The sequence below is a fragment of the Myotis nattereri genome (assembly GCF_964212035.1).
Source record: "Myotis nattereri genome assembly, chromosome: 6".
In the NCBI taxonomy this organism is placed as follows: domain Eukaryota; kingdom Metazoa; phylum Chordata; class Mammalia; order Chiroptera; family Vespertilionidae; genus Myotis; species Myotis nattereri.
In genome coordinates, this window is record NC_138081.1 from 65,777,158 (window position 1) to 65,798,075 (window position 20,918).

The window sequence follows — 20,918 nt, forward strand, 5'->3', positions numbered from 1 at the left end:
AGCAAAGAATTTTTTTTTAATTTTTAAAAGATTATACACCAAAAAAGAAGAAGAAGAACATGCAGCAGAGAACATGTGTGACCACACCACCTAAAATCTATCCTACGTGACTTTTATTTTCACAGAAAATGTTTGCTGACCCCTGTCCCAGAGCAGTTTCTCCATGCCATCATACATGCTTCATATCGATGTAAACTAATAGTACTGCTCCATTTTCTTTGTCTTGCCTTCCTGAATAGACAGCGCACTTAGTGTGTGAGGGGCCATCAGAAGACAACTTAAGACAGAGCAGAGCCTACACTGCACGGAGGTCTCAATGAACTTAATACAGAGCAGAGCCTACACTGCGCGGAGGTCTCAATGAACTTAATACAGAGCAGAGCCTACACTGCGCGGAGGTCTCAGTGAACTTAATACAGAGCAGAGCCTACACTGCGCGGAGGTGTCAATGAACTTAATACAGAGCAGAGCCTACACTGCGCGGAGGTCTCAATGAACTTAATACAGAGCAGAGCCTACACTGCACGGAGGTCTCAGTGAACTTAATACAGAGCAGAGCCTACACTGCGCGGAGGTGTCAATGAACTTAATACAGAGCAGAGCCTACACTGCGCGGAGGTGTCAATGAACTTAATACAGAGCAGAGCCTACACTGCGCGGAGGTCTCAATGAACTTAATACAGAGCAGAGCCTACACTGCACGGAGGTCTCAGTGAACTTAATACAGAGCAGAGCCTACACTGCGCGGAGGTCTCAGTGAACTTAATACAGAGCAGAGCCTACACTGCGCGGAGGTCTCAGTGAACTTAATACAGAGCAGAGCCTACACTGCGCGGAGGTCTCAATGAACTTAATACAGAGCAGAGCCTACACTGTGCGGAGGTCTCAATGAACTTAATACAGAGCAGAGCCTACACTGCACGGAGGTCTCAGTGAACTTAATACAGAGCAGAGCCTACACTGCGCGGAGGTCTCAGTGAACTTAATACAGAGCAGAGCCTACACTGCGCGGAGGTCTCAATGAACTTAATACAGAGCAGAGCCTACACTGCGCGGAGGTCTCAGTGAACTTAATACAGAGCAGAGCCTACACTGCGCGGAGGTGTCAATGAACTTAATACAGAGCAGAGCCTACACTGCACGGAGGTCTCAGTGAACTTAATACAGAGCAGAGCCTACACTGCGCGGAGGTCTCAATGAACTTAATACAGAGCAGAGCCTACACTGCACGGAGGTCTCAGTGAACGCTGATCTCACTGGACTGGCTCCTTGTCCTCAGTGGTCTCAACAACCAATTTCTCAGAACTTGGGTCTCTCCCATGGACCTCCCACCATTTACTTTTTTCTGCTTTGGACAAACACAAGTTAGCTCTGCTTTAGAATCAGTACCAACATTCTTTTGATCTCACCAACTATCTAACTGAGTGACCTAAATGTATTTAGTGATCAAGAATGTCCACAGACATAAGGGTTCTGTGATGGCCCCCAATGGCCTCTCCTTAGACTCAACCTTCGTGCAATTCCTCCCTGTGAGTGTAGGTTGAACTAGTGACTCGTTTCTCATGAATAAAACACGGAAGAAGTAATGGATGTCACTTCTGAGATCAGGTTGCAAAATGTCTGTCACTTCTGTCCTGGGGGCTCTTCCTTTTTCTCTCTTGCATCACTCGCTGCCAGGGAAGCCAGCAGTCCTTTGTAGGGCAGCCTGTTGAGAGGTCCACCTTATTGAGATGGAAGTGGATTTCTAAGGCCTCTCCACAGCCACAGGAGCCAGGCCAATCCTTCAACTGCAGCCTTTCAGAGCTGCGGAGCCAGAATCCCCAGCTAAGCCACTCCTGAATCCCTGCCTCACAGAAATTGTGAGATAATAAATGTTTATTGTTTTCAGCCTCTAAGCTGTTGGGAGTGGTTAGTTACATAGGACTACATAACTAATACAGGGCTATAATTTGTGCTTCAGACTAAAGATTGTGCGTTTCCTGCTAGAATAGATAAAAACTCAATGTCTGTAGTAACCCACTTGAAAGCAGTAACTGTGGGCACTAGAATCCTTTCTGATAGAATGAATAGTTAAGTGGGATCACATTTAGTCTCAAATTGGAACATAATAACCAGAAAGGAGGGTTGAGTTTTTAAAGATGGCCTAGATATCCCTGGAATTTTCTCTTGGTAGCTCTGAAATAATTGTGGAGGAAGAGCTTTTCTAAGGCTAACCTGGGGTCAGAAGAAAACAATTGCTTCAATAAAGGTTGTCTGGCTCCTCATGCTGCTGTCTCAGAGATAGCCTGGAAACAGAGCTCTCAAGCCAGGAGGGAACTAATACCTCCCCAGGGAACAGTTTCCCTGAAACGCCACACTGACATCACACACACACACACACACACACACACACACACACACACACTTTCACATATACTCATGCATACACAAATACATTCACACCCACCATTAAACCACAAACAAACAAACAAACAAACAAAATGATCTCAGCTTCTAGGGGCTGAGATGTCCAGGATGTCTTGGTCCATGGATTCCTCCCTTGTTCCCATCAGTCTCTCTGGTTAGGAGCTACTTTCCCAGACAGTAGACCAAATTCTTTGCTTTAGTCACTAAGAAAAGACTAAATCCAGTCTTGGGGGTCACCACAACTTTATACCTAGAAAAATCACCACCAAATAATACTGAAGTTTCCAAAGCAAATATTCTTTTCATTTGATGCTCTTCCAAGAGAGGGCTGGCTCTGCTCTGTCACTCTCTGGATGCCATGCCTCTGAATCTTCATGGCCCCATTTTGGGACTGACTTGGTTGGTTCATCTCAGAAATTAATCCAGATAAAAATGTGTTGGGAATTGAAGTGAGCATCAAAAGCATGACCTCTGGAGCCAGACAGGACTGTGATGAGGATTAAATGATATACATAATATGCTAAGTGCCAAGGACCAAGGTACCAGACACCAAAAATGTGCTAAGTCAGAGTTGTTACATCACCATTCCCTTCAGTGAGGTAACCTCTTCCACTTCCTCCTCCTCCTCCTCCCTTTCATTTCTCCTCTCTCTTCTCTTTCTCCAGTCACCACCACCTTAGTTCTAGTCCTCTTGCTCCTCACTTTCTAAGCTCTAGGAAAAATCTGCTCTCACATACTTTGGCCAAACTCAAATGACTGAATAACAACTTTACATACACTTTTCTCAGACATTAATGCATTAACAGGTATTAATTGGACATTCTCTCCCAGACACTGGCCATTTATGTGTCCCGATGTCACCTGTAGCCTGCCTCTATTTGAATTCCACTCACTATTGTGTGACCTGGGCCAAAGGAATTAGCACCTCTACATGTATAACCTCCTCATCTGTAAAGTAAATCTGTCCTCCCAGCACTGTGGTAAAAGTAAAATGAGAAAATGTGAATGACTTCTTAGAGAAGCACTAGAAGCTGGAATAGAAGCTTTATGACAACAGAGAATATCTGTTGGGCTCATGACTGTGTCTATGACCTGGATCAGAGCCCAGTACAGAGGCTCAAATACTTACTGAATAAATGAATGGGTACATAATATACACGTAGATACTATGGCATTTATTAGGCTTTTTAATACAAAGATATACAAATAAGCAGATTATTCTTTTGTCTTTTTAAATATAAATGTAACTTATGTAATAAAGTTAGAAGGTTCAACCTATTATACTTCAATTTACCTAACAATTGTGTCAACTCTGTTTTAAAACAAAGTTCTTTAAGTTAGCAAATTTTAAAATAAAGTGGTATGGCATATAAATGAAGTTTAAAATAGATAAATATAAATAATAGTAAATGATGAGAAAGTTCATATTATAACAGATTGAGTCACTTCAGTTTATCTTTTTGATTTTTTTACAATGTAGTTCTATAGGAATGTGTCCTCAAAACTGGTTGACCATGAACAATTCAGTCAAACTGATTGGTGACTGTCAAGTAGGTCAAATTAACTGATATGACTGGCTTGAAACTATAGTATTTGTTTTGCTTTCCTTTTACTGAATTTAGTAATTTAGGTGGGTGTGTAGAAAATGCCAAAATATAAATGTTATGTTACATATTGAATTCATGTGTAGAACATAGCAGACTTTCTCAACACAGAAAGCAAGAGTGGAGTAAGGTCTACAGCTAGGAGGCGCCGGCCCCGAGGTGGCCATCAGGTGACTCCTCCACCCACCGCAGCATTGGGATATGGAGAGCAGGACGTGCTTTCCCTGGAAACTGCTAAGAGGGGCGCACTCAGTCCCTGAGAGCTGACTGCTTTGTGAATTCTGGAAATACATCTGACTAAAGAACATCAAAACTTGGAGGAAACCAATAAACCTCCTTCAAGAGCACACATAAAAATATACCAAGAGAGAACCGTATGCTCTTATGTTAACCAAAATTATGTAGCCAAGACAGAGTCATTTTATGACTAAACAAATTGTGCTGTTGGAGACTGAAAGTATACTTGGCATTTTAGAAAAAATACAAATGATCTAATATGATCCCAGTTTCCAATGAAAGGGAAACAAGCCTTATTAAAAGCTTTATGAAATGATTAACTAAACAACCATCTCAGAGGGAAAGATCTACAATTTTTGGAAATTTACCATGTCTGTTAACAGATATCACAGTCCAATTGAATCAATTACAACATCAATTCATACTTTAAACTATATGGATTCCAAAACAGCACAGTTGGAGGGTATATTCTTTCTACAAGTCAAACATTAATACAGTTGAAATAACAAAGTAGACCATGTGACAAACCAGTTACTTCAATTACTTAAACATCTGAATCATTATGGCCACATTGCAGTCTAAATGATGTCATGGTACCTGACATCCAAATGGCTTTGAAACCTCTGCCTAAATAAAGATGCCTCTATGGACATTGACTCAAATGATAGATCTGTACCCTTTGGCAAGAACTAGCCATTAATACAAAGCAACTGTGAGTGTAATTGATGGTAAGTGTGTTGTAAAAACTTATTTTTTCATTGACAATGGCTGGCTGCCATTCAGTAAAAGGCTTTGAATCAGAACTATGTTACTGTTCTCCAAAGACACACGAAACTATAAATAAAACCATCAATTAATAAATATTTGTTAAGAACATATTATGCTCTCAAAGTCCTTGGCTATATGGAACCTAAATCTTGTTTCATGAAAATCATATGCAACAATTTGAGAGTTAACAATGTAAGATAATGTTCAATAAAACAATGCATACAAGGGTGAAGCTATAATTCAGAGAAGGCTGATATAGGTCTGAGCTGTGTCTTCAGGAAGTTCACAGACAAGGTGAAACCTAGGGTGTGGCAGAATTCCCACAGGTGGAATAAGAAGGGCAGAGTCTAGAATGAACGACGGAGGTGCAAGTGAGCATGACGAATAAATAAAGAGATGCTGAGGAGGTAAAATCAGTCTGAATGAAGCACAGCTTTCACATAGAAGAGCTAGAGAGACAAGTTTGAATACGTCAGGAACTGGCTTTCTCCTCTGCTAGTTCATGTTGTTGACTGTGAAGTCTGACTTCCACCCACTGAGCCGCCCTCTCAGAGATCCTCTGTCTCTGAATTAAAACTAACACCAGGCCTGACAAGAATTCTTAAAAACTCACCTTTGCTGAAGTGATGGAAAAGAACAAAACTAATGGAAGATTTCTCCTAACAGGAAGGTTTTTTAAATTATTAAACTTCTTAGGTGTGATATAGTGTGGTTAGGTAGAAAGCTGTCTTCCTTGAGTTATAAAAGCTTTAAGAAGAAAATGCAGAATATATTTTGCATAGTAGCTGCCATTATTGAGTTGCTAGTGTAGACTGGGCATTTTATATACAGTAACCTAATGGCTCTTCTCAATTGTCCTGAAAAATAGGCATTCTTATCCCTCATTAGATAAAGGGACTGAGGCTCAAAGAAATTAAATACCCTGCCCAAATTAGCACAGCTTGTTCTGGCAGAACTAGAATTCAAACCTAGATTTCAGTGACACTCAAGTCCTGTTCTTCCATTCGGGGCTCCTGCACCTCAGGTTCTTAAAGTGGTAAATGTGCTATTTGGCTTATTAGGTTGCCATGCAGAATGAATGTTTGTGTCCACCCCAAATTTATATGTTGAAATCCCAACCCCCAATATGTGATCATATGAGAAGGTGGGGCCTTTTGGAGGTGATCTGGTCAGGAGAATGGAGCCCTCATGAATAGGATTAGTGCCCTTATAAAAGGAGCTTCAGAGAGCTCCCTTGTTTTCTACTGCCCTGTGAGGACACAGCAAGAATGAAACTAGAACGTAGGTTCTCAACAGACATCAAATATGCAGACAGTTTGATCCCGGACTTCCTAGCCTCCCAAACTATGGTAAATAACATTTCTGTTGTTTATAAGCCACCCAGTCTACGGTATTTCTGTTAAAGCAACTCAATTGGACTAAGACACCATGTTTAACCAGTGGCTGATCTTCAGCAATATCTGAAGTAGTAAGGTTCTGGAAGGAGTAAGATTCTTCAAGGAGACCACGTGTCAATGAGGCTGTGACTGAGGTGGTTGCAAGAAGGTATACAGAAGTGAAAAGTTCAAAAGTTAACATGAAGAAAGAATTATTAAGTTTTGCTTACAAATAATTCTATAATAACTAAATCTAACAACAGACTTATGGAGTGTACAATATTATAATTTGCACCCAACAGTTGAAGCAGTAAGTGTACTGGATCTAAAAATAATTATACAGAATAACCATTGAATGCACCAAAATAATGCTTGGCATGAAAATGAAGACAAAAGAAAATCAGGGAATCAGAGACTATCTGATTCACCTACAAACAAAACTAGAAGTCAACACAGTGGGAAAAAGAAATCACTACTGGATAATCTAAATAAGTATTAAATAAAGGCTGGTGTCTAGAACTATAATTGAAAAGACAACCTCTGAAGCTGAACCAGCTGGCTGGACAGGCAGACCCAACCTACAAATCCCTGATGCACACTTGCTGGGCTTCAGCGGCCAGCACCCACTTTCTAGTCCTCTCTACCCTCACACAGCAAAACAAAGAAGACCTTGCTAGTATTGAGGATACATTTGTCTTGCAGAGCCTGCTTGCCTCCTGACTCCTAAGCTGATTAGGTAAAGAGATTTTTGTTCATTTTCCAATATTTTCTTATATTCTCTTATTTAATTGTCACAGCCACCCTGACAAGTAGATAGGGCAAATCCTATAAAATAAAGAGGTAATATGCAAATTGACTGTCACTCTAACACACAAGATGGCCACCCCCGTGTGGACACAAGATGGTCAGCAGGGGAGGGCAGTTGTGGGTGATTAGGCCAGCAGGGGAGGGCAGTTGGGAGAGACCAGACCTGCAAGGGAGGGCAGTTGAGGGTGATCAGGCCTGCAGGGGAGGGCAAGTTGGGGGCAATCAGGCCTGCAGGGGAAGGCAATTAGGGGTGACCAGGCCTGCAGGGGAAGGCAATTAGGGGTGACCAGGCCAGCAGGGGAGGGCAGTTGGGGGTGACTGGGCCAGCAGAGGAGGGCAGTTAGGGGCAATCAGGCAGGGGAGGGCAGTTAGGGGCAACTGGGATGGCAAGGGAGGGAAGTTAGGGGTGATTGGGCCAGTAGGGTAGGGCAGTTGGGGGCAACCAGGATGACAAGGGAGGGAAGTTAGGGGTGATTGGGCCAGCAGGGGAGGGCAGTTGGGGGCAACCAGGCCTGCAGGGGAGGACAGTTAGGGGCAACCAGGTTGGCAAAGGAGGGCAGTTAGGGGTGACCAGGCTGGCAGGGGAGGGCAGTTAGGGGCAATTTGGCTGGCAGGGGAGCAGTTAGGCGTTGATCAGGCTGGCAGGGGATGGTTAGGGGGTGATCAGGCTGGCAGGCAGAAGTGGTTAGGGGCAAACAGGCAGGCAGGCGAGCAGTTGGGAGCCAGCAGTCCTGGATTGTGAGAGGGGTCCCAGATTGGAGAGAGTGCAGCCTGGGCTGAGGGACACATACACACACACACACACACACCACACACACACACATGCATGAATTTTGTGCACTGGGTCTCTAGTGTATTATAAAAACCCATTTTTGAATTTAGGAAATTAAGGTACACAGGCATTGTGTGACTGCTTTTCTTCACTTTAAAAATTAGTGGCAGCCCCGCCAGTATGGCTCAGTGATGAGTGTCAACTCAGAGACCAAGAGGTCATCAGTTCAATTGGTTCAATTCCCTGTCAGGGCACATGCCCAGGTTGCAGACTTGATCCCCAGTAGGGGTGCATGCAGGAGGCAGCCGATCGATGATGTTCTTCTCTCATCGATGTTTCCTCTCCCTTCCTCTTTCTCTAAAAATCAATAAAAACTATTTTTAAAAATTAGTGGCAGAATAGAATTTGGAATCCACATCGCTAGCCCACTGCTTGGACTTCAGGCCAACAGAGAAACAGAAGTGACTAGGTGAGTTGCACGGGGTCTGGGTGAAGAATACAGCACAGTATTCTCATGGGCCATGACCCTGACTCACATGTCTTTTGCAAAGCTATAGAGAATGCAGCTTGGCAAAGTAAGTAGTGTGTTTGTCCACAATAAGTGAACTCTTCCAATTCTTTGTTTGGTTTTGTTACAGGTTCTAATTACTGCTGTTAGAGGATATGTCATTTATTCTAGAAACAGTTTTGTAAAGTTTATTGAAGTACTTACGATAGAACATCTGTGATTTCTTTGGGATTACTTATTAGTCCCAGTGTTGTGCATGATTCTGTCATTATGAAACCTTGTCCAGGTTTCCATGTCATTAGAGCAGTTTAAAGACCTCTCTGTTCACTGATCAAGTTACCAAGTATGCCCAAACATACAGGGTGGGGAAAGGAGGTTTGCAGTTGTAAGTAAGCAAAACACAGAGTTTCTTCTTGTGTTATTATATATTAATTACTAGAGGCCCGGTGCACAAAATTCATGCATGTGGGGAGGGGGTCCCCTCAGTCCAACCTGCACCCTCTCCAATCCAAAACCCCTTGAGGGATGTCCAACTCCTAGTTTAGGCCTGATCCTGGGGATAGACGCTGGTCCTGGAGAAGTTCATAGATGGATAAAGAGCCTTGACATGAACCTAGCATCTGTAAAAATATCAATGACTTCTCTAGTGCACATTTCTGTCAGCCCACTATATACCTGCTCATGGCTAATTGCTGAGGACAAAAAAAGAAAGATTGAGACATTATCCCTCTACTCAGGATTAAAACAATCAAATCAAACAAAAACAAAAAACCCACAATTTAAAATTAGAATTTACAAGCAGTTCTGCTTTTGTGACATTATCTCATTTAGTCCTTATAATCACTGTGAAGTATCATCATCACATTTCATTGATGGGAAACCTGAGGTGCAGAGAAGATAAGTCAGTTTCCCAAGAGCACAAAGTGAATAGCCAAGTCAAGACTTAAACATAGACCTTTATACCCGAAGTCGTTCCATGATTTTCTCCATGATTGTGTTAAGGATATTATTCTAATAATTATGTCTAAATGATATATTCTTTATGTAAATGAATCATTTCAAATAAAACCATAAAGAGCAAGAAAATAAATAAAGGGAAGAAAAACAGATGAAACCACATATTGACATAGGAGACTCATCTGATGCTAGAAAGACAACGAAAAGCAGAGAGGTATTCTGGACTCAAATATATGAAATTGGGGGATGATGGGAAATGAGTTAGTACACAAAAGGATCCAAAACAACCCATTTATTTAGGAAAAAGGTGAGGGTTACACAATTAAAGATTATTTTCCCCTAAGTCCCTACTACGTCTCCTGCAGGACTCAGTGGGAAAGAGTACATTGAAAGAACTGTGGTAAATTTTCATCATAAAATATTCTCACTTTATTGATTCTCTCACATGAGATCCTCTTTATAAAGACCCTAATAAGAAGCCTGGCAGGTGGCTCTAGAAATACAGTGAGAAATAAGCTAACGTTTGTTTTGCGAGGATCAAGAGCATTTCTTAGTTATCAATATCCATTTCCTCTTTCTATATTTAGTCACTGATATTTACAACAGATAATAAAATGAATGACTAATAAAAAAGCAGTAAGATATTTTTCTAATGCTGCTTTAAGCACATACATGTTCAGTGCACTTACTGGTTGCTATCAGTTTCTTTTGCCTTTTATAGTATATACATAGCTGTTCACTAAAGTCCAGACAAGCACCTCAATGAGTTTGAAATAAATTAAATTTATTCTCTAGAAAGAAATTAAATAGCATTAAGTAAAATGAATAGCAAGTGAATTTCACATCATCATCCATATAGTGCTATTAGTGCTATGCTATATAATTATTGCCATTTTTTTTTTTCAAAAATACTCAACTATATTTCCAAGCATGTCTGCTCAATACACTTTGACTAAATATTCATGACTTGAGTGCCATGGTCATTCCTGCTCACGGAGGAAATCAGAGTATACCATATGGCATGGTTCCTCCAAAATAGTTCAGACAAATGAGTGTCACTCACTCTTTCAGGAAAGTGGGCACTGGATCTCTAAGGTGAGAGCAGATATATCCTGAAACAATGTTCTCTCTAGGACTCCATATTTGACATTCTTTACTCCCAAATTAGATCCAGGAATTAAGTTAGAGACTAAAGTCACCAGCACTCAATCAGAACCAATCCTCCAGTTAGTAAACCATAACAAGTTCAAGTTCTAAACTCCTTGGCACCCTTTATCTAAAACACATCAATAATGCTTCATCTGATTTTTCATTCTATATCTTACAAGTCTGGATCAGAAAAGATGGCAAGAGACTGATAATGAAAAGCTTGCTCTCATCCTGAGATTTCTGTTGGGTTTAGTGGCTTGATGAGTCCCTCTTCTCCCATAGCCAAGGCTGAGGGCTGCGTACTGGAAAGTGCCAGATGCTTTAGGTGCAATTTCTTTCTCAATCTTCCCAGAAAACTGATAAGATGTATCTTCATTTGCAGATGTAACAGATGGAGCTCAATGGTATTAAGTGATTGCCTTAGGGTCATACCACCTGTCTGGTCTCAAGGCCTCTGACATTTCCACTATTCCAGGCTACCTTTCTATGAACTTGCTTCAGGGATTCCTAATCTCTCCAGATGCACTATTCTGTCCTCCTTTGACCTTATTTCTCAATTCTGCTTTTTCCAGTTTTCACCATGTTACGTCACAGCAGCATTCTGCTTGAATAGGCCCGTGAACACCTTTGGTTGATACCCTGGTTCAACTGCCTGATTAATTTTCTATATCAATTCTGCTCTATATACTGTACCTTAGATTCCCCTGGGTTTCAGTTCAAGACCCTAGGACACAAGACAAATTCAACATCTGAAAAGTTTGGATATGAACATATATGGTCATTTATTGATTCTCCTGCCTCATCATCAAACATTATGATGAAAATCTCGCCATAGGAAAGAGGCAGGGAGAGAAGTGAGTGAGGAGGGACTAAAGACAGTGAAAAAGCATGTCCTTGAAAGGCCAATTGCAGCCTTACTCTAATTGGGTCCTGTGAGGTTCAGTGTCATCTGTGAAGTTGTGCTCACAGTCGTCAGCAGGAAGCTAAGGTCAGAGCCTAGCATCTGCAAACAAGGTACACACCAGGGAAAATTAGAAAGCAAAACTTCTGGACCAAAATCACACAGTTCTATAGCAAAGCTGCACCTCAGAAACACATGGCCCATTAATAATGGAAACCAATTATCCATTGCTTACTATGTACTAAGAACCATGTAGAGAGGTTTGCTGACATTTTTTTTAAATCCTCAACCGAGATATATTTTTCCATTGGTATTTAGAGAGAGTGGAAGAGAGAAGGGAAGACAGAGAGAAATATTGATGTGAGAGAAGCACATTGATTGGTTGCCTCCTGCACAAGCAAGCCCTGACCAGGGCCCAGGGGAGGAGCCTGCAACCAAGGTATGTGCCCTTGACTGGAATTGAACCTGGGACCCTTTGGTCCACAGGCAGACGCTCTATCCATTAAGCCAAACCAGCTAGGTTTGCTGCTGAAATTTTTAAATTTTTTAATTAAGTCTGTGAGGTGGACATTTTGTATTGATTTTACAGATAAAGGAAATAAGGCAGGAAAGGTTCAATGTTACCATTCTAGTAAGCACCAAAACTAGCTTTTCAACCCAGGTGTATTGATTTTAAAGGTCACAGTCTTAGCCATTATGCCATTCTCTAATTCCAACCTGTTCTACAGAGCTAACACATTTCAATCAAAATGTTTATCTCAGCCCTGGCCGGTTTGGCTCGGTGGATAGAGCGTCAGCCTGCGGACTCAAGGGTCCCAGGTTCGATTCCGGTCAAGGGCATGTACCTTGGTTGCAGGCACATCCCCAGTGGGGGGTGTGCAGGAGGCGGCTGATCGATGTTTCTCTCTCATCGATGTTTCTAACTCTCTATCTCTCTCCCTTCCTCTCTGTAAAAAAAAAAAAAAAATCAATAAAATATATTTTAAAAAAAATGTTTATCTCAGTTTTAAAATAATTACCTTCAATATACTTTGAATAAAAACAAAGAACCTTTGTATTTGTTATTTTTTTTAACATTACCTAATTGATTGGCAGAGTATTATCATCTGAGTCAATGGTTACAATTATTACATCATCTCAGACTAAGGACAGATTTTCACACTTATTCAGTATTTATTCAACAAACATAACTACTGTGTGCCAGGCTTACCTTGAGCTTGGCTCTGAGAATCCAGTTTTGAAATAATCACAGTCTATTGCTCCCAAGGAGCTTACAACCAAGTAGAGAAGACATGTGCAAAGAGATAGCTGTTACTCAAGGTATTGGGTACCTCTGAGCTACACCCGAAGTGTGTTGTTCAGAAGAGGGAGCAACTCCCTCTGCAGAGGCAGATCAGAAAGGGTTTGCCAGAGAACCTAAGGTTTTAAAGATGAAAAGGAGTTCATAAGGTAAAGAAAAGGGGAGTCCATGCAGAGATCTTAGCAGGACCAATGGTGTGGATGTGAGAAAGAGATCGGTATGTTTAGGGACCCCCATCTTCCATTCTGTAGTGTTTTAGCACCTGTTATCTACAACAATACACATGGCTATGGCCACATGCGGCAAGTATTTTCAACTGTACTGTGTTCTTTGGCTCAAAATATTGTTTCCCATCTGTTTTATTTGTCTAGAGTACACAAAGAACATGAAAGATAAGGTGAGAACTTGTTCAGGTGAGACCATTAATGACCCAAACAAAGCTTTTCCCTGGAAACCACTTTTCAATTTGGTAGTAAAAGGGATTTGAAACAAAGGTTTAATTAACTTTTTAAAAAAAAAAAAAAAAGAAAAAGTGATTTGTCACCTAAGACCCAATATTAACTCAAGTAAAATAATTTCATGTCAATATATTAGTGTATTTCTTCTGTTGTCAATTACAGCTCTTGAACATAATTGTCTCAGAAATAATAATACGTACTTCATTTCATATTGTGGTTAATGACATGAAATAGTCTATAAACCAAGACAATAAAACTTCATAATCTAATTGCTTTTTCCTCACTGATCATACACAAGTAGTTCATATTGGTTTGCTACTGTTAAAAAATAATAGTGACAGTATTAGTTCAAAATGTCTAATGAGAATTATATATATAAAAACCATTTAAAGATTAGACTATAATTATTAATTTATATCCAGCAGTTATATGAACAAAAATAGAAATAAATATAATGTGATTCTTTTTCAACTTTATTTTTGACTCTCAGAAAGTATTATTTATTATTTATTATTTATTATTTATTATTTATTTAGCATGGCATTTGGAAATTAAATCCTAGTTTACCCACTGTCTACATCTATAAGCTTGAGCAAATCATTGTAACTCTAACTAGGTTTCTTCATCTATAAATAGGGTTAATAATAATATCCAAAAATAGAGTTGATACATCAGACAAGGCCATGATCCTAGAGCTCACTGATGACTGGACTTTAGTGAGAAGTGACACTGATGTTAGTTTATTTCAATCCGTTGTCAGGAACATGATGGCAAGTGTTAATAGAGAGACATGGCATGCTAAGGAGAATCAAAGTCTGAGCACTTAACTCAGAAGAGGAAGGCAAAAGTTAGGCAGATAGAGAAGGAAGGGTACAGATACTGAAAACAATTTGTGAAAAGAATGGAATGCCTGTCAGTCTGGCCCATTCTAAAAATATCAAGTCTTTCATTCATTCATTCACTCAACATTCATGCCATTCTTATGAATTATTCAACAGTCCATTAATTCAACATACATAAATTGAGACATAGTATGTATAAGGCATATATTATATCCAGACAATATAACATATTCCCCAGGGGTTTCTAGTCTAATAGAGAAGCTGGACAATTAAATCAATAAGAAAAAAATAGGTAATCCATGCTATGGTCTCAATATGCACATGGTGATGGAAAGCATAGAGGAAAGGCACTTAAATCAGCTGGCTCATCAGGACACCTTCCCAGAGGAGATAAAACCTGAACTGACTCTAAAGGAATCAGAGAAGACTGGGGGAAAGAGTCTAAGGCAGGGGTGGGCAACCTTTTTGTGAGTGCATGCCAAAACCAGCAAAATCTCTGACTCAAAATTCTTCTGCGTGCCAACCCTAATTTTTTGAGAACATGTTACGCCTACTTGATATCTCTTAAGGTGTATGTATGTGAATAACCTTGAAGAAATAATAAAATTCATTCGAGCGACAAAAACACAGTATATGATGATGAAAATGCACTTATTTTTTAATGTATACATGTACACTGATAGTCCTACAGAAAACTTTATGACTCCGTTTAATATTATCAGTAGGACTTTTGCTGCTGCATCACTGATGACAGAGATTTTACATCAGGTTTATATTTTGTGACCTTCAGAGATATGCACGAGCTACTACTTTCATCCGTCAGGCTACTCCTATTATGAGACTTAACAAAATTCATCACTGAGAACAAAGATTCACAAGCGTATGTGGATGAAACCAAAACACTGGTTGGATCTAGGAAGGCAGGGAGAGTTAAGGCAAAGGCATAGAAATTGCTCTTCCCCTCTCTCATCAATCCATGTCTATGGTCTTTAAGATAACTTGTTATGTAAAATTATTTATTTATCTAAGATGCACCTGCACTGAATTTATCTGAAAAATAAAAAAGTCGATATTAAAAAAAAATTGTAAATGGAAGATTATAAGAGAGGGTTTCACGTGCCAGCAAAAGTTACTGGCGTGCCATGTTTGGCACGCGTGCCAGGGGTTGCCCACCCCTGGTCTAAGGCGTAAGACCCACACGTGGGAAAGTGTAGAGAGTAAGATGCTTTTGTGGTGGGGAGCAGCAGGAGTTAACTGTAAAGGGATAGTGGAGAGCCTGGCCAGGGAGCACTCCACCCAGCATACTATGGAGATCGCTAAGAACTATGCAAAGAGCTACTGAATGATTTAAACTAGGCCCCGTCAAGATTAGATTTGCAGTTTTTTATTGTTAGATTTGCATTTTTAAAACTGTATTTTAGCTGTATTGTGGGAGTTGTTTTAAGTGGATCAGGAAAACTGAGGCAATAATCCAGTCAATAAATGATGCAAACATTGTGATAAATGCAGTAATACATTTTAGAAAATTTTAGAAGGTGAATAAATAACACTTTGTAAACAGTTGTATCATGGAGTTTAATGATAGAAAGAGAACTCTAGGATGACTCCAAGCTTCTGGCTAAGGCAATTAGGGGAAAAATTAAGATGAGCTGAGCCCCAGCTGGGTGGCTCAGTTGGAGCATCTGTACCATACACCAGAAAGGTTGTGGGTTCGATTCCCAGTCAGGGAACATACCCAGGTTGCCAGTTTGATCTGAAGTCAGGGCACATATGTGAGACAACCAATCTCTCTCTCTCTCTCTCTCTCTCTCTCTCTCTCTCTCTCTCTCTCTCTCTTTCTCTCTCTCTCTCTCTCTCTCTCTCTCTCTCTCTCTTAAGTCAATGAACATATCCTTGGGTGAGGATTTTTTTTAAAAAAGAGCTGAGCATTTATTAAACCCTTCCCATATACCAGGCATTATTATTGCGCATATTCATGACCTTATTTAATCTCCATAATAATCCTATAGTTATTATTACCTCAACTTCAGATGAAGAAGTTCAGAGTCAGAGACATAATTTTCACAAGAGCACACACCGTGGCAAAGACACATTTTGGAGCCAGGTGTGTCTAATTGCCTCATCTATCAAACACGATCATACCAGCCATACTATCACAGTGAATGGGTCCTGTCACTAACCAAGACAGAAAATTTTGAACAAAGAGCAGGTTTGTGGGGCAACCCAATGAAGAAGGGTTGAAGAAAGAGGAATGCCCATGAGGTTAAGAGGTAAACAAACACTGAATGTTCACACAGGAGCTCCGGGGATTGTGAGTGATCAACAACATTGACGACTTGTGAATAGACAAGATACTGACTGACAAGTGTTTATTGCATTTGGTGACAAGAATTTTGATGGTTTGTCACCCTGAAAAGACCAATTGTGGGAAAGTAGTCAGGACAGAACCATATTGTGCTGGTTGAAAAAATAGGTTTGCAGAAAAAAACTAAATCCACCTTAAAACTGTAAGTACTGAGGGGATGAAAAAGAATGAGTTATTTCCAAGGGGTGAGCCTAGTCAGAGCAGGCTTCCTGCTGGTCTAGGCCTGGAAAGCATAGATTTATTGTATCTTGCCCTCTAAAGAGGATGATGATATTAATCTTAAAGGTACTGTAGGGAGGTTGCTGGTTCTATACAAACTGAGGAACTCCAAATATGTCAAACATAATGCATTTATCCCACGGATCAATCACCAAACATAGGCCCAAAAATCTTCCTCCTCAACCCCTACATGCTTTATACTCTGTAGAATCCCAGGAAAGAAACATGTGATCAGGTCACAATTCATGCGTGGAAAGAATCGAAAAGAAATGCTAGTTATAGAAAGAAGAAATGGATGTAATTGCACGTGTATGCATAGCTATTCGTATTTACATACATAAACATCTTCTTATTCCTTTAGTTCACGGGTGACCATCCTGAAAATAAATACCACTGCAGTGCTTCTAACCTCTTGTGTGAGTTGGATTCCCAAGCTTTGAGTGTCCTAAGCTCTGCCCAATCTAACAAGAAAATAAGAAAATTGTGTGATAAATACCATGGCTAGGTTCTTTAAGAAGCATCTATGAAGGGATTGCTTTCAGTAACAAAACCCAAGAAGGCTCAGCTTTTAACAAGATAAACTTCAAATAGGTTTACAAATAGAGATAACAATCCTATCCATTCAGCCTCCTTAAACTGTGCAGGAAGTAATAATCATCAAAAAGTTCAAAACATTCAGAAATTGAGCTATAGAAACTGTGACTTTAAACTGTTTTAATATACCTCTAAGTTTAATAATATCTGTTTGGTCACCTGAAATTAGTGGCTTTAATCTCAATTTTAACAGTTTTTTTAAAAAAATACTGAGAATTTTAAACTACACTTGCTTAGACTTCCCTTTTATTTATTATTATTATTATTAATAATAATAATAATAATAATTATAAATCCTCACTCGAGGACATTTTTCCATTGACTTTTAGAGGGAGTGGGAGTGAGAGAGAAAGACAGAGAGAAACATCGATGTTGGAGAAATACAACAATTGGTTGCCTCCTGCATGACCAGGGCCTGGGCCAGGGAGGAGCCTGCAACCGCGGTATGTGCACTTGAGAATCAAATCCAGGACCCTTCGGTCCACAGGTCAAGGCTCTATCCACTGAGCCAAACGAGCTAGGGCACTTAGACTTCCTTTTTAGGAAATAAAGTAATACCAACTGAAAAAAAAAAACACACCAACCGAGTTTCATGGCTTGTTTTATAGGGAGAAAATGATATAACAACCAACCATGAAGCTGGCAAGAAAAAAAAATTAATTAGTAGTATTTGACATGAGGAAACAAAGCTTGATAATAGTGACAGAAAACTGTTCCATTTCTGTGATATTCATATATATATATACACATACATACGGGGTGGGGCAAGAGTAGGTTTGAAAAATAGTACAATAATTAATAAATAATAAATTCTGTGTTTCATTGTACTCAAAACTGTAAACCTACTTTTGTCTCACCCTGTATATATACTTTGAACTCTGTGTGTTCTCTCTCTCTCTCTGAGTCAATAACAAATCTACTAACCCCATGTAATGTTTTCAAAGTATAAATTTCCTCATTGATTGATTGATTAAGAACCTTTTCGGATTATAAGTAGGACTCACATAAAGACAACAAACAGGAAAGATATTAAATTGGTGTTTCCTTGTTTTTAGTCTTTATACTACTTTTGATACTAAGTCATGCCCTAGCTGGTTTGGCTCAATGGATAGAGCATCAGCCGCGGATTGAAGGGTCTCGGGTTGGATCTGGTCAAGGGCACATGACCTGGTTGCGGGCTCGATCCCCAGTAGGAGGCAGCTGATCAATGATTCTCTCTCATCATTGATGTTTCTATCTCTCCTTCTCCCTTCCTCTCTCTGAAATCAATAAAAATATATTTTAAAAAGAATACTAACTTATGCCCATGCTGTTCCTAAATATATTAAGTTAGTTTCTCATCCTTTCCTGAACTAGCCCAAAGCACACATTTTCCCACAGGGTTCTGGGCATGCCCTATGTTTCTGTCAGTTTGGACTGCTATAACAAAAATACCATAGACCATGTGGCTTAAAAGCAAACATTCCTTTCTCACAGTTCTCAAGGCTAGGAAGTTCAAGATCAAGGTGCAGGCAGATCCGGTGTCTGATGAGAGCCCACTTCCTGGCTTGTAGAAGGCTTTCTTCTCGCATGTATCTTCATGTGGCGGAGAGCAGAAAGAGGCAGCAAGCCCTCTTCTTATAAGAGCACTGATCCCATTCATGAGAGTCCACCCTCATGACATAATCACCTCCCAAAGACATCCCCCACCCGCTCCTAATACATCACACTGGGAGTCAGGATTTGAACATATAAAGTTGGGAGGGACACAAACATCATTCAGTCCATAACGCCCTATGCTATTTTTATGGTAGGCCTCCTTAAAGGGGGGCTAAAGTTTCTTATGGGCCTAGCATCATGGAGATTTGCCAGACCTGCTTGGTGAGTTCCCGCCAACCTATCTCCTCAGAAATCTCGCCGGGAAAGCTGGGAAGTTCACATCTTTCATCTGGTCCGCTTGATGTCCTCTTGTGCCTGTTTGCTCCTCTGGCGAGAGATCTTCCCCAGACCTCAGCAGAGGCTGCCAATGTTCCTCGCAGGGAGGTCACACTGTACTGTGAGGGGTCACTAATTCTTCTGCTACCTGAGACAACCCAGGTGATAGCCCTTCCAGACCCTGTGATGTCACCCCCGGAGAGAGTGAGATTCAAGAGCACTTTCAGAGCCAAATAACATACTGCTTAGCTTTGCTTGGGGATCCTAACCGGTGTCTGAAGAGCTCCTTTAGACTTGCCCCCTCTGGGCAATGAGGATTTGATGGAGAACCACACTCAGCACCACAGCTCCTAGGGGATGGCTGCTGCAATAGCACAGAAGTGGAAACCAGAAACTGTTCCCAGAAGCCAGAGTCCCCATGGGCAGTCTCCATGGGGAGGGCTTTCTTTCTGCCATAAACATTTTTTTTAGTTCGTTTATTTCTTAAGTCTATATAGTAGTCACCCAATTTGGGGAGAAATTTTCATTTATCTTATTTTGTTTTCTGAAAAGAAGAAGACATCTTTTAATGTTTATAAATATTGGTTCCCAGATACCTAATGAGGATTTTGAAGGTAGTTGTTCAGTTGATTTCATACAGCCCATGAGGAAGTGATCAGAAGTGACCTGACACTAGAGAAGGAGCGTCTCCAAATTTCTTTTGAACTTGTCATTTTCCAAGCTCCTGGGAGACATGGCGATTGTAGCCACAACAATATACAGACAGGAAAGCAGCTCATGTAGGTCACACTCACACTCTCTATTTTTTTTCCAAGTAGGGCAGTGTATATCGCCATGTTTTTCAGACATTCATTGACTTTCTATACCAAAGGAATAGGGTTATTTTGTGTGTGTGTGTGTTTGTGTGTGTGTGTTTGTGTATGTGTGTGTGTGTGTGTGTGTGTGTATGTGCTTCTGTTTCTAACAAGCCCAAATGAACAGCCGTGGGTTTTCTTATTTTCTTGTTCAGCCTATTCAGTATGCCTCTTAAAGCATACGTCTTTTCCAGTGTCTGACAGTTAACCTGTAGCCTCTCTTTGGCACTTATTGCCACATTGCAAGAGGTTTGGGTTCCCTCACCCTTTCAATAAACTTATTTCCAACTTCCTCTTCGCTTAATCATTTTCTGCACCTCTGGCTATCTGTGCTACTTGACCACACCCTAACCCAGCTATAAAATGTGATCTACTAGATATACTGCTACTTGTAGATTCATAACCAAATTATGCCAGTTTACATATTATGATTATTCAAAGCCTGGTAAGAACTTTCTAGAACACATTACAAAATACCAAGTGACAAGATCCCTACCCTGAGGAACTTACAATTTAGGTATCTAGGTCAGACAAAAACTAGAGTGGCTAACAAGCAATGAATGCAGAATGTTGAGGAGATTAACGGGAGAAAGAGACTACTGGGCATGTAAATCACAGCCACCTTTTCTATAAATAATATAAAAAGAAAGCATGAAGAAGAAAAAGATGTATATGTATAAAAAGAAAAAAATATTCCCCAAAGCCAACACAAGAGTAATAGAAACTGAAAAAATCAAGCTGGATTTCAGACTATGCAGAGCCTGAATGAGAACAAAATCATGGAACTCAATTTAGAAAAAGAAGTGAGTTAAAGAAGCATGTCATGGAAAAGAGTGACAGGATCTTATTTGGGGGGGGGGGGGGATAGCATGCCTGACACAGAGTTG